The sequence below is a fragment of the Gorilla gorilla genome, chromosome 4, assembly GCF_029281585.2.
Source record: "Gorilla gorilla gorilla isolate KB3781 chromosome 4, NHGRI_mGorGor1-v2.1_pri, whole genome shotgun sequence".
Lineage (NCBI taxonomy): Eukaryota > Metazoa > Chordata > Mammalia > Primates > Hominidae > Gorilla > Gorilla gorilla.
The window spans coordinates 677411-693671 of NC_073228.2; positions in this window are offsets into that span (position 1 = coordinate 677411).

Here is a 16261-nt window from a genome sequence, read left to right on the forward strand (position 1 = left end):
ATGGAAATATCTACACCGCTATCTGTTTGAACATGGAAATATCTAAACCGCTATCTGCATGAAAATGGAAATATCTACACAGCTATCTGCATATATATGGAAATATCTACATAGCTATCTCTTTGCACATGGAAATAACTACACCGCTATCTGTATGAACAAGGAAATATCTACACCGCCATCTGTATGAACATGGAAATATCTGCACGGCCATCTGTATGAACATATAAATATCTACACTGCCATCTGTGTTAAGATGGAGATATCTACACCGCTATCTGTATAAACATGGAAATATCTACACCGCTATCTGTATAAACATGGAAATATCTACACCTCTACCTGTATAAACATGGAAATATAAGCACCGCTATCTGTATGAACAAGGAAATATCAGCCCCTCTATCTGTATGAACATGGAAATATCTACACCACTATCTGTATGAACATGGAAATATCTACACCGCTATCTGTATGAACATGGAAATAGCTGCACCGCATTCTGTATGTACATGGAAATATCTACAGCACTATCTGTATGAACACGGAAATATCTACACCGCTATCTCTTTACACATGGAAATAACTACACCACTATCTGTATGAACATGGAAATATCTACACCGCTATCTGTATGAACATGGAAGTATCTTCACCGCCATCTGTATGAACATGGATATGTCTACACAGCCATCTGGATGAACATGGAAATATCTACACCGACATCTGTACTAAGATGGAGTTATCTACACCGCTATCTGTATAAAATTGGAAATATCTACACCGCTATCTGTATAAAAATGGAAATATCTACACCGCTATCTGTATAAACATGGAAATATCCACACCGCTACCTGTATAAACATGGAAATATCAGCACCGCTATCTGTATGAACATGGAAATATCTACACCGCTATCTGTTTGAACATGGAAATATCTAAACCGCTATGTGTGTAAACATGCTTACATCTTCAAAGCTATCTATATAAACATGGAAATATCTACACCGCTATCTGTATGAACATGGAAATATCTACACCGCTACCTGTATAAACATGGAAATATCAGCACCACTATCTGTATGAACATGGAAATATCAACCCCTCTATCTGTATGAACATGGAAATATCTACACCACTATCTGTATGAACATGGAAATATCTACACCGCTATCTGTATGAACATGGAATTATCTCCACCGCCATCTGTATGAACATGGATATGTCCACACAGCCATCTGGATGAACATGGAAATATGTACACCGCTATCTGTATGAACATGGAAATAGCTACACCGCTATCTGTATGAACATGGAAATATCTACACCGCTATCTGTTTGAACATGGAAATATCTTCACCGCTATCTGTGTAAACATGCATACATCTTCACCGCTATCTGTATAAACATGGAAATAACTACACCGCTATCTGTATGAACATGGAAATATCTACACCGCTATCTGTTTGAACATGGAAATATCTAAACCGCTATCTGCATGAAAATGGAAATATCTACACAGCTATCTGCATATATATGGAAATATCTACATAGCTATCTCTTTGCACATGGAAATAACTACACCGCTATCTGTATGAACAAGGAAATATCTACACCGCCATCTGTATGAACATGGAAATATCTGCACGGCCATCTGTATGAACATATAAATATCTACACTGCCATCTGTGTTAAGATGGAGATATCTACACCGCTATCTGTATAAACATGGAAATATCTACACCGCTAGCTGTATAAACATGGAAATATCTACACCTCTACCTGTATAAACATGGAAATATAAGCACCGCTATCTGTATGAACATGGAAATATCAGCCCCTCTATCTGTATGAACATTGAAATATCTACACCACTATCTGTATGAACATGGAAATATCTACACCGCTATCTGTATGAACATGGAAATAGCTACACCGCATTCTGTATGAACATGGAAATATCTACAGCACTATCTGTATGAACACGGAAATATCTACACCGCTATCTCTTTACACATGGAAATAACTACACCACTATCTGTATGAACATGGAAATATCTACACCGCTATCTGTATGAACATGGAAGTATCTTCACCGCCATCTGTATGAACATGGATATGTCTACACAGCCATCTGGATGAACATGGAAATATCTACACCGACATCTGTACTAAGATGGAGTTATCTACACCGCTATCTGTATAAAATTGGAAATATCTACACCGCTATCTGTATAAAAATGGAAATATCTACACCGCTATCTGTATAAACATGGAAATATCCACACCGCTACCTGTATAAACATGGAAATATCAGCACCGCTATCTGTATGAACATGGAAATATCTACACCGCTAACTGTTTGAACATGGAATTATCTAAACCGCTATCAGTGTAAACATGCATACATCTTCAAAGCTATCTATATAAACATGGAAATATCTACACCGCTATCTGTATGAACATGGAAATATCTACACCGCTACCTGTATAAACATGGAAATATCAGCACCACTATCTGTATGAACATGGAAATATCAACCCCTCTATCTGTATGAACATGGAAATATCTACACCACTATCTGTATGAACATGGAAATATCTACACCGCTATCTGTATGAACATGGAATTATCTCCACCGCCATCTGTATGAACATGGATATGTCCACACAGCCATCTGGATGAACACGGAAATATGTACACCGCTATCTGTATGAACATGGAAATAGCTACACCGCTATCTGTATGAACATGGAAGTATCTTCACCGCCATCTGTATGAACATGGGTATATCTACACAGCCATCTGGATGAACATGGAAATATCAACACCGCTATCTGCATGAACATGGAAATATCTACACCGCTATCTGTATGAACATGGAAATATCTACACCAATATCTGTATGAACATGGAAATATCTACACCGCTATCTGTACGAACATGGAAATATCTTCACCGCCATCTGGATGAACATGGATATATCTACACAGCCATCTGGATGAACATGGAAATATCTACACCGCTATCTGTATGAACATGGAAATATCTACACCGCTATCTGTGTAAACATGCAAACATCTTCACCGCTATCTGTATAAACATGGAAATATCTACACCACTATCTGCATGAACATGGAAATATCTACACCGCTATCTGTTTGAACATGGAAATATCTACACCACTATCTGCATGAAAATGGATATATCTACACAGCTATCTGCATATACATGGAAATATCTACAAAGCTATCTCTTTACACATGGAAATAACTACACCACTATCTCTATAAACATGGAAATATCTACACCGCCATCTGTATGAACATGGAAATATCTGCACGGCCATCTGTATGAACATATAAATACCTACACCACCATCAGCATTAAGATGGAGATATCTACACCGCTACCTGTATAAACATGGAAATATCTACACCGCTATCTGTATGAACATGGAAATATCTACACCGCTACCTGTATAAACATGGAAATATCAGCACCGCTATCTGTATGAACATGGAAATATCAGCCCCTCTATCTGTATGAACATGGAAATATCTACACCACTATCTGTATGAACATGGAAATATCTACACCGCTATCTGTATGAACATGGAATTATCCTCACCGCCATCTGTATGAACATGGATATGTCTACACAGCCATCTGGATGAACATGGAAATATCTACACCGCTATCTGTATGAACATGGAAACAGCTAAACCTCTATCTGTATGAACATGTTAATATCTACACCGCTATCTGTATGAAAATGGAAATATCTTCACCGCTATCTGTGTAAACATGCATACATCATCATCGCTATCTGTATAAACATGGAAATAACTACACCGCTATCTGTTTGAACATGGAAATATCTAAACCGCTATCTGCATGAAAATGGAAATATCTACACAGCTATCTGCATATACATGGAAATATCTACACAGCTATCTCTTTACACATGGAAATAACTACACCGCTATCTGTATGAACATGGAAATATCTACACCGGCATCTGTATGAACGTGGAAATATCTGGACGGCCATTTGTATGAACATATAAATATCTACACCGCCATCTGTATAAACATGGAAATATCTACACCGCTATCTGTATAAACATGGAAATATCTACACCGCTATCTTTATAAACATGGAAATATCTACACCGCTACCTGTATAAACATGGAAATATCAGCACCGCTATCTGTATGAACATGGAAATATCAGCCCCTCTATCTGTATGAACATGGAAATATCTACACCACTATCTGTATGAACATGGAAATATCTACACTGCTATCTGTATGAGCATGGAAATATCTTCACCGCCATCTGTATGAACATGGATATATCTACACAGCCATCTGGATGAACATATAAATATCTACACCGCCAACTGTATTAAAATGGAGATATCTACACCGCTATCTGTATAAACTTGGAAATATCTAAACCGCTATCTCCATGAACATGGAAATATCTACACCGCTATCTGTATGAACATGGAAATAGCTACACCGCTATCTGTATGAGCATGGAAATATAAACACCAATATCTGTATGAACATGGAAATATCTACACAGTTATCTGTATGAACATGGATATATCTACACAGCCATCTGGATGAACATGGAAATATCTACACCGCTATATGTATGAACCTGGAAATATCTACACCGCTATCTGTGTAAACATGCATACATCTTCACAGCTATCTGTATAAACATGGAAATATCTACACCGCTATCTGTATGAACATGGAAATAGCTACACCGCTATCTGTATGAACATGGAAATATCTACACCGCTATCTGTATGAACATGGATATATCTACACAGCCATCTGGATGAACATGGAAATATCTACACCGCTATCTGTGTAAACATGCATACATCTTCACTGCTATCTGTACGAACATGGAAACATCTACACCGCTATCTGTATGAACATGGAAATATCTACACCGCTATCTGTATGAACATGGATATATCTACACCGCTATCTGTTTGAACATGGAAATATCTACACCGCTATCTGCATGAAAATGGAAATATCTACACTGCTATCTGCATATACATGGAAATATCTACACAGCTATCTCTTTACACATGGAAATAACTACACCGCTATGTGTATGAACATGGAAATATCTACACCGCCATCTGTATGAACATGGAAATATCTTCACCGCCATCTGTATGAACATATAAATATTTACACCGCCATCTGTATTAAGAAGGAGATATCTACACCGCCATCTGTATGAACATGGAAATATATACACCGCTATCAGTATAAACATGGAAATATCTACACCGCTATCTGTATAAACATGGAAATATCTACACCACTACCTGTATAAACATGGAAATATTAGCACCGCTATCAGTATGAACATGGAAATATCTACACCGCTATCTGTATGAACTTGGAAATATCTACACCGCTATCTGTATTAGCATGGAAATATCTTCGCCATCTGTATGAACATGGATATATCTACACAGCCATTTATATAAACATGGAAATATCTATACCGCAATCTGTATGAACATGGAAATATCTTCACCGCAATCTGTATGAACACGGATATGTCTACACAGCCATCTGGATGAACATGGAAATAGCTACACCGCTATCTGTATGAGCATGGAAATATCTACACCACTATCTGTATGAACATGGAAATATCTACACAGCTATCTGTATGAACATGGAAATATCTACACCGCAATCTGTACGAACATGGAAATATCTACACCTCTATCTGTTTGAACAAGGGAATATCTACAATGCTATCTGCATGAAAATGGAAATATCTACACTGCTATCTGCATATACATGGAAATATCCACACAGATATCTCTTTACACATGGAAATAACTACACCGCTATCTGCATGAACATGGGAATATCTGCACCGCCATCAGTATGAACATATAAATATCTACACCGCCATCTGTATTAAGATGGAGATATCTACACCGCTATCTGTATAAACATGGAAATATCTACACCGCTATCTGTATAAACATGGAAATATCTACACCGCTATCTGTATAAACATGGAAATATCTACACCGCTATCTGTATGAACATGGAAATATCTACACCGCTATCTGTATGAACATGGAAATAGCTACACCGCTATCTGTATGAACATGGAAATATCTGCACCGCTATCTGTATGAACATGGAAATCTCTACACCGCTATCTGTATGAACATGGAAATATCTTCACCGCCATCTGTATGAACATGGATATATCTACACAGCCATCTGGATGAACATGGAAATATCTACACCGCTATCTTTATGAACATGGATATAGCTACACCGCTATCTGTATGATCATGGAAATATCTACACCGCTATCTGTATGAACATGGAAATATCTACACCGCTATCTATATGAAGATGGAAATATCTTCACCGCAATCTGTATGAACATGGATATATCTACAGAGCCATCTGGAAGAACATGGAAATATCTACACCGCTATCTGAATGAACATGGAAATAACTACACCGCTATCTGTGTGAACATGGAAATATCTTCACCGCCTTCTGTATTAACATGGATATGTCTACACAGCCATCTGGATGAACATGGAAATATCTACACCGCGTTCTGTATGAACATGAAAATATCTACACCGCTATCTGTGTAAACATGCTTACATCTTCACCGCTATCTGTATAAACATGGAAATATCTACACCGCTATCTGTATGAACATGGAAATATCTACACCGCTATCTGTTTGAACATGGAAATATCTAAACCGTTATCTGCATGAAAATAGATATATCTACACAGCTATCAGCTCATACATGGAAATATCTACAAAGCTATCTCTATATACATGGAAATAACTACACCGCTATCTCTATAAACATGGAAATATCTACACCGCCATCTGTATGAATATGGAAATAACTGCACCGCCATCTGTATGAACATATAAATATCTACACCGCCATCTGTATTAAGATGGAGATATCTTCACCGCTATCTGTATAAAGTTGGAAATATCAGCACCGCTATCTGTATGAACATGGAAATATCTAAACCGCTATCTCCATGAACATGGAAATATCTACACCGCTATCTGTATGAACATGGAAATAGCTACACCGCTATCTGTATGAGCATGGAAATATCTACACCACTATCTGTATGAACATGGAAATATCTACACAGCTATCTGTATGAACATGGATATACCTACACAGCCATCTGGATGAACATGGAAATATCTACACTGCTATATGTATGAACCTGGAAATATCTACACCGCTATCTGTGTAAACATGCATACATCTTCACCGCTATCTGTATAAACATGGAAATATCTACACCACTATCTGTAAGAACATGGAAATAGCTACACCGCTATCTGTATGAACATGGAAATATCTACACCGCTATCTGTATGAACATGGATATATCTACACAGCCATCTGGATGAACATGGAAATATCTACACCGCTATCTGTGTAAACATGCATGCATCTTCACTGCTATCTGTACGAACATGGAAATATCTACACCGCAATCTGTATGAACATGGAAATATCTACACCGCTATCTGTATGAACATGGATATATCTAAACCGCTATCTGTTTGAACATGGAAATATCTACACCGCTATCTGCATGAAAATGGAAATATCTACACTGCTATCTGCATATACATGGAAATATCTACACAGCTATATCTTTACACATGGAAATAACTACACCGCTATCTGTATGAACATGGAAATATCTACACCGCCATCTGTACGAACATGGAAATATCTGCACCGCCATCTGTATGAACATATGAATATTTACACCGCCATCTGTTTTAAGAAGGAGATATCTACACCGCTATCTGTATAAACATGGAAATATCTACACTGCTATCTGTATAAACATGGAAATATCTACACCGCTATCTGTATAAACACGGAAATATCTACACCGCTACCTGTATAAACATGGAAATATCAGCACCGCTATCAGTATGAACATTGAAATATCTACACCGCTATCTGTATGAACATGGAAATATCTTCGCCATCTGTATGAACATGGATATATCTACACAGCCATCTATATGAACATGGAAATTTCTACACCGCTATCTGTATGAACATGGAAATATCTTCACCGCCATCTGTATGAACATGGATATGTCTACACAGCCATCTGGATGAACATGGAAATAGCTACACCGCTATCTGTATGAGCATGGAAATATCTACACCACTATCTGGATGAACATGGAAAAATCTACACAGCTATCTGTATGAACATGGAAATATCTACACCGCTATCTGTATGAACATGGAAATATCTACACCGCTCTCTGTTTGAACATGGAAATATCTACACCGCTATCTGCATGAAAATGGAAATACCTACACTGCTATCTGCATATACATGGAAATAACTACACAGCTATCTCTTTACACATGGAAATAACTACACCGCTATCTGTGTGAACATAGAAATATCTACACCGCCATCTGTATGAACATGGAAATATCTGCACCGCCATCTGTATGAACATATAAATATCTACACCGCCATCAGTATAAAGATTTAGATATCTACACCGCTATCTGTATAAACATGGAAATATCTACACCGCTACCTGTATAAACATGGAAAATCAGCACCGCTATCTGTATGAACATGGAAATATCTACACCGCTATCTGTATGAACATGGAAATATCTACACCGCTATCTGTATGAACATGGAAATATCTACACCGCTATCTGAATGAACATGGAAATATCTACACCGCTATCTGTATGAACATGGAAATATCTACACCGCTGTCTGCATGAAAATGGAAATATCTACACAGCTATCTGCATATATATGGAAATATCTACACAGCTATCACTTTACACATGGAAATAACTACACCGCTATCTCTATAAACATGGAAATATCTACACCGCCATCTGTATGAACATGGAAATATCTGCACCGCCAACTGTATGAACATATAAATATCTACACCGCCATCTGTATTAAGAAGGAGATATCTACACCGCTATCTGTATAAACATGGAAATATCTCCACCGCTATCTGTATAAACATGGAAATATCTACACCGCTATCTGTATAAACATGGAAATATCTACACCGCTACCTGTATAAACATGGAAATATCAGCACCGCTATCAGTATGAACATGGAAATATCTACACCGCTATCTGTATGAACATGGAAATATCTACAACGCTATCTGTATGAACATGGAAATATGTTCACCGCCATATGTATGAACATGGATATGCCTACACAGCCATCTGGATGAAGATGGAAATACCTACACCGCGATCTGTATGAACATGGAAATATCTACACCGCTATCTGTGTAAACATGGATATGTCTACACAGCCATCTGGAAGAACATAGAAATATCTACACCGCTATCTGTATGAACATGGATATAGCTACACCACTATCTGTATGAACATGGAAATATCAACACCACTATCTGTATGAACATGGAAATATGTACACCGCGATCTGTATGAACATGGAAATATCTTCACCGCCATCTGTATGAACATGGATATATCTACACAACCATGTAGATGAACATGGAAATATCTACACCGCTATCTGTATGAACATGGAAATATCTACACCGCTATCTGTGTAAACATGCATACATCTTCACCGCTATCTGTATAAACATGGAAATAACTACACCGCTATCTGTATAAACATGGAAATATCTACACCGCTATCTGTTTGAACATGGAAATATCTAAACCGCTATCTGCATGAAATTGGAAATATCTGCTCCGCCATCTGTATGAACATATAAATATCTACACCGCCATCTGTATTAAGATGGAGATATCTACACCGCTATCTGTATAAACTTGGAAATATCTACACCGTTATCTGTATAAACATGGAAATATCTACACCGCTATCTTTATAAACATGGAAATATCCACACCGCTACCTGTATAAACATGGAAATATAAGCACCGCTATCTGTATGAACATGGAAATATCTACACCGCTATCTGTACGAACATGGAAATATCTACACCACTATCTGTATGAACATGGAAATATCTACACCGCTATCTGTATGAACATGGAATTATCTTCACCGCCACCTGTATGAACATGGATATGTCTACACAGCCATCTGGATGAACATGGAAATATCTACACCGCTATCTGTATGAACATGGAAATAGCTAAACCGCTATCTGTACGAACATGTTAATATCTACATCGCTATCTCTATGAACATGGAAATATCTTCACCGCTATCTGTGTAAACATGCATACATCATCATCGCTATCTGTATAAACATGGAAATAACTACACCGCTATCTGTATGAACATGGAAATATCTACACCGCTATCTGTTTGAACATGGAAATATCTAAACCGCTATCTGCATGAAAATGGAAATATCTACACAGCTATCTGCATATACATGGAAATATCTACACAGCTATCTCTTTACACATGTAAATAACTACACCGCTATCTGTATGAACATGGAAATATCTACACCGGCATCTGTATGAACATGGAAATATCTGGACGGCCATTTGCATGAACATATAAATATCTACACCGCTATCTGTATGAACATGGAAATATCTACACCGCTATCTGTATGAACATGGAAATAGCTAAACCGCTATCTGTATGAACATGTTAATATCTACATCGCTATCTGCATAAACATGGAAATATCTACACCGCTATCTTTATAAACATGGAAATATCTACACCGCTACCTGTATAAACATGGAAATATCAGCACCGCTATCTGTATGAACATAGAAATATCAGCCCCTCTATCTGTATGAACATGGAAATATCTACACCACTATCTGTATGAACATGGAAATATCTACACTGCTATCTGTATGAGCATGGAAATATCTTCACCGCCATCTGTATGAACATGGATATATCTGCACAGCCATCTGGATGAACATATAAATATCTACACCGCCAACTGTATTAAAATGGAGATATCTACACCGCTATCTGTATAAACTTGGAAATATCTACACCGCTATCTGTATAAAAATGGAAATATCTACACCGCTATCTGTATGAACATGGAAATATCCACACCGCTACCTGTATAAACATGGAAATATCAGCACCGCTATCTGTATGTAAATGGAAATATCTACACCGCTATCTGTACCAAGATGGAAATATCTACACCGCTATCTGTATGAACATGGAAATAGCTACACCACTATCTGTATGAACATGGAAATATCTACACCGCTATCAGTTTGAACTTGGAAATATCTACACCGCTCTCAGCATGATAAAGTAAATATCTACACAGCTATCTGCATATACATGGAAATATCTACACAGCTATCTCTTTACACATGGAAATAACTACAAAGCTATCACTATAAACATGGAAATATCTACAGCGCCATCTGTATGAACATGGAAATATCTGCACCTCCATCTGTAGGAACATATAAATATCTACACCGCCATCTGTATTAAGAAGGAGATATCTACACCGTTATCTGTATAAACATGGAAATATCTATACCGCTATCTGTATAAACATGGAAATACCTACACCGCTATCTGTATAAACATGGAAATATCTACACCGCTACCTGTATAAACATGGAAATATCAGCACCGCTATATGTATGAACATGGAAATATCTACACCGCTATCTGTATGAACATGGAAATATCTTCACCGCCATCTGTATGAACATGGATATATCTACACAACCATCTGGATGAACATGGAAATATCTACACCGCTATCTGTATGAACATGGAAATATCTACACCGATTTCTGTGTAAACATGCATACATCTTCACCGCTATCTGTATAAACATGGAAATAACTACACCGCTATCTGTATGAACATGGAAATATCTACACCGCTACCTGTTTGAACATGGAAATATCTAAACCGCTATCTGCATGAAAATGGAAATATCTACACAGCTATCTGCATATATATGGAAATATCTACATAGCTATCTCTTTGCACATGGAAATAACTACACCGCTATCTGTATGAACAAGGAAATATCTACACCGCCATCTGTATGAACATGGAAATATCTGCACGGCCATCTGTATGAACATATAAATATCTACACTGCCATCTGTGTTAAGATGGAGATATCTACACCGCTATCTGTATAAACATGGAAATATCTACACCGCTATCTGTATAAACATGGAAATATCTACACCTCTACCTGTATAAACATGGAAATATAAGCACCGCTATCTGTATGAACATGGAAATATCAGCCCCTCTATCTGTATGAACATGGAAATATCTACACCACTATCTGTATGAACATGGAAATATCTACACCGCTATCTGTATGAACATGGAAATAGCTGCACCGCATTCTGTATGTACATGGAAATATCTACAGCACTATCTGTATGAACACGGAAATATCTACACCGCTATCTCTTTACACATGGAAATAACTACACCACTATCTGTATGAACATGGAAATATCTACACCGCTATCTGTATGAACATGGAAGTATCTTCACCGCCATCTGTATGAACATGGATATGTCTACACAGCCATCTGGATGAACATGGAAATATCTACACCGACATCTGTACTAAGATGGAGTTATCTACACCGCTATCTGTATAAAATTGGAAATATCTACACCGCTATCTGTATAAAAATGGAAATATCTACACCGCTATCTGTATAAACATGGAAATATCCCCACCGCTACCCGTATAAACATGGAAATATCAGCACCGCTATCTGTATGAACATGGAAATATCTACACCGCTATCTGTTTGAACATGGAAATATCTAAACCGCTATGTGTGTAAACATGCATACATCTTCAAAGCTATCTATATAAACATGGAAATATCTACACCGCTATCTGTATGAACATGGAAATATCTACACCGCTACCTGTATAAACATGGAAATATCAGCACCACTATCTGTATGAACATGGAAATATCAACCCCTCTATCTGTATGAACATGGAAATATCTACACCACTATCTGTATGAACATGGAAATATCTACACCGCTATCTGTATGAACATGGAATTATCTCCACCGCCATCTGTATGAACATGGATATGTCCACACAGCCATCTGGATGAACATGGAAATATGTACACCGCTATCTGTATGAACATGGAAATAGCTACACCGCTATCTGTATGAACATGGAAATATCTACACCGCTATCTGTTTGAACATGGAAATATCTTCACCGCTATCTGTGTAAACATGCATACATCTTCACCGCTATCTGTATAAACATGGAAATAACTACACCGCTATCTGTATGAACATGGAAATATCTACACCGCTATCTGTTTGAACATGGAAATATCTAAACCGCTATCTGCATGAAAATGGAAATATCTACACAGCTATCTGCATATATATGGAAATATCTACATAGCTATCTCTTTGCACATGGAAATAACTACACCGCTATCTGTATGAACAAGGAAATATCTACACCGCCATCTGTATGAACATGGAAATATCTGCACGGCCATCTGTATGAACATATAAATATCTACACTGCCATCTGTGTTAAGATGGAGATATCTACACCGCTATCTGTATAAACATGGAAATATCTACACCGCTATCTGTATAAACATGGAAATATCTACACCTCTACCTGTATAAACATGGAAATATAAGCACCGCTATCTGTATGAACATGGAAATATCAGCCCCTCTATCTGTATGAACATGGAAATATCTACACCACTATCTGTATGAACATGGAAATATCTACACCGCTATCTGTATGAACATGGAAATAGCTACACCGCATTCTGTATGAACATGGAAATATCTACAGCACTATCTGTATGAACACGGAAATATCTACACCGCTATCTCTTTACACATGGAAATAACTACACCACTATCTGTATGAACATGGAAATATCTACACCGCTATCTGTATGAACATGGAAGTATCTTCACCGCCATCTGTATGAACATGGATATGTCTACACAGCCATCTGGATGAACATGGAAATATCTACACCGACATCTGTACTAAGATGGAGTTATCTACACCGCTATCTGTATAAAATTGGAAATATCTACACCGCTATCTGTATAAAAATGGAAATATCTACACCGCTATCTGTATAAACATGGAAATATCCACACCGCTACCTGTATAAACATGGAAATATCAGCACCGCTATCTGTATGAACATGGAAATATCTACACCGCTAACTGTTTGAACATGGAAATATCTAAACCGCTATCTGTGTAAACATGCATACATCTTCAAAGCTATCTATATAAACATGGAAATATCTACACCGCTATCTGTATGAACATGGAAATATCTACACCGCTACCTGTATAAACATGGAAATATCAGCACCACTATCTGTATGAACATGGAAATATCAACCCCTCTATCTGTATGAACATGGAAATATCTACACCACTATCTGTATGAACATGGAAATATCTACACCGCTATCTGTATGAACATGGAATTATCTCCACCGCCATCTGTATGAACATGGATATGTCCACACAGCCATCTGGATGAACACGGAAATATGTACACCGCTATCTGTATGAACATGGAAATAGCTACACCGCTATCTGTATGAACATGGAAGTATCTTCACCACCATCTGTATGAACATGGGTATATCTACACAGCCATCTGGATGAACATGGAAATATCAACACCGCTATCTGCATGAACATGGAAATATCTACACCGCTATCTGTATAAACATGGAAATATCTACACCGCTATCTGTATAAACATGGAAATATCTGCACCGCTACCTGTATAAACATGGAAATATCAACACCGCAATCTGTATGAACGTGGAAATATCTACACGGCTATCTGTACGAACATGGAAATACCTACACCGCTATCTGTATGAACATGGAAATAGCTACACCGCTATCTGTATGAACATGGAAATATCTACACCACTATCTGTATGAACATGGAAATATCTACACCGCTGTCTCTATGAACATGGATATATCTACACAGCCATCTGGATGAACACGGAAATATCTACACCATTATCTGTGTAAACATGCATACATCTTCACCGCTATCTGTATAAACCTGGAAATATCTACACCGCTATCTGTATAAACATGGAAATATCAGCACCGCTATCTGTATGAACATGGAAATAACTACACCGCTATCTGTACGAACATGGAAAAATCTTCACCTCTATCTGTATGAACATGGAAATAGATACACCGCTATCTGTATGAACATGGAAATATCTTCACCGCTATCTGTGTAAACATGCATACATCTTCACCGCTATCTGTATAAACATGGAAATAACTACACCGCTATCTGTATGAACATGGAAATATCTACACCGCTATCTGTTTGAACATGGAAATATCTAAACCGCTATCTGCATGAAAATGGAAATATCTACACAGCTATCTGCATATATATGGAAATATCTACATAGCTATCTCTTTGCACATGGAAATAACTACACCGCTATCTGTATGAACAAGGAAATATCTACACCGCCATCTGTATGAACATGGAAATATCTGCACGGCCATCTGTATGAACATATAAATATCTACACTGCCATCTGTGTTAAGATGGAGATATCTACACCGCTATCTGTATAAACATGGAAATATCTACACCGCTATCTGTATAAACATGGAAATATCTACACCTCTACCTGTATAAACATGGAAATATAAGCACCGCTATCTGTATGAACATGGAAATATCAGCCCCTCTATCTGTATGAACATGGAAATATCTACACCACTATCTGTATGAACATGGAAATATCTACACCGCTATCTGTATGAACATGGAAATAGCTGCACCGCATTCTGTATGAACATGGAAATATCTACAGCACTATCTGTATGAACACGGAAATATCTACACCGCTATCTCTTTACACATGGAAATAACTACACCACTATCTGTATGAACATGGAAATATCTACACCGCTATCTGTATGAACATGGAAGTATCTTCACCGCCATCTGTATGAACATGGATATGTCTACAAAGCCATCTGGATGAACATGGAAATATCTACACCGACATCTGTACTAAGATGGAGTTATCTACACCGCTATCTGTATAAAATTGGAAATATCTACACCGCTATCTGTATAAAAATGGAAATATCTACACCGCTATCTGTATAAACATGGAAATATCC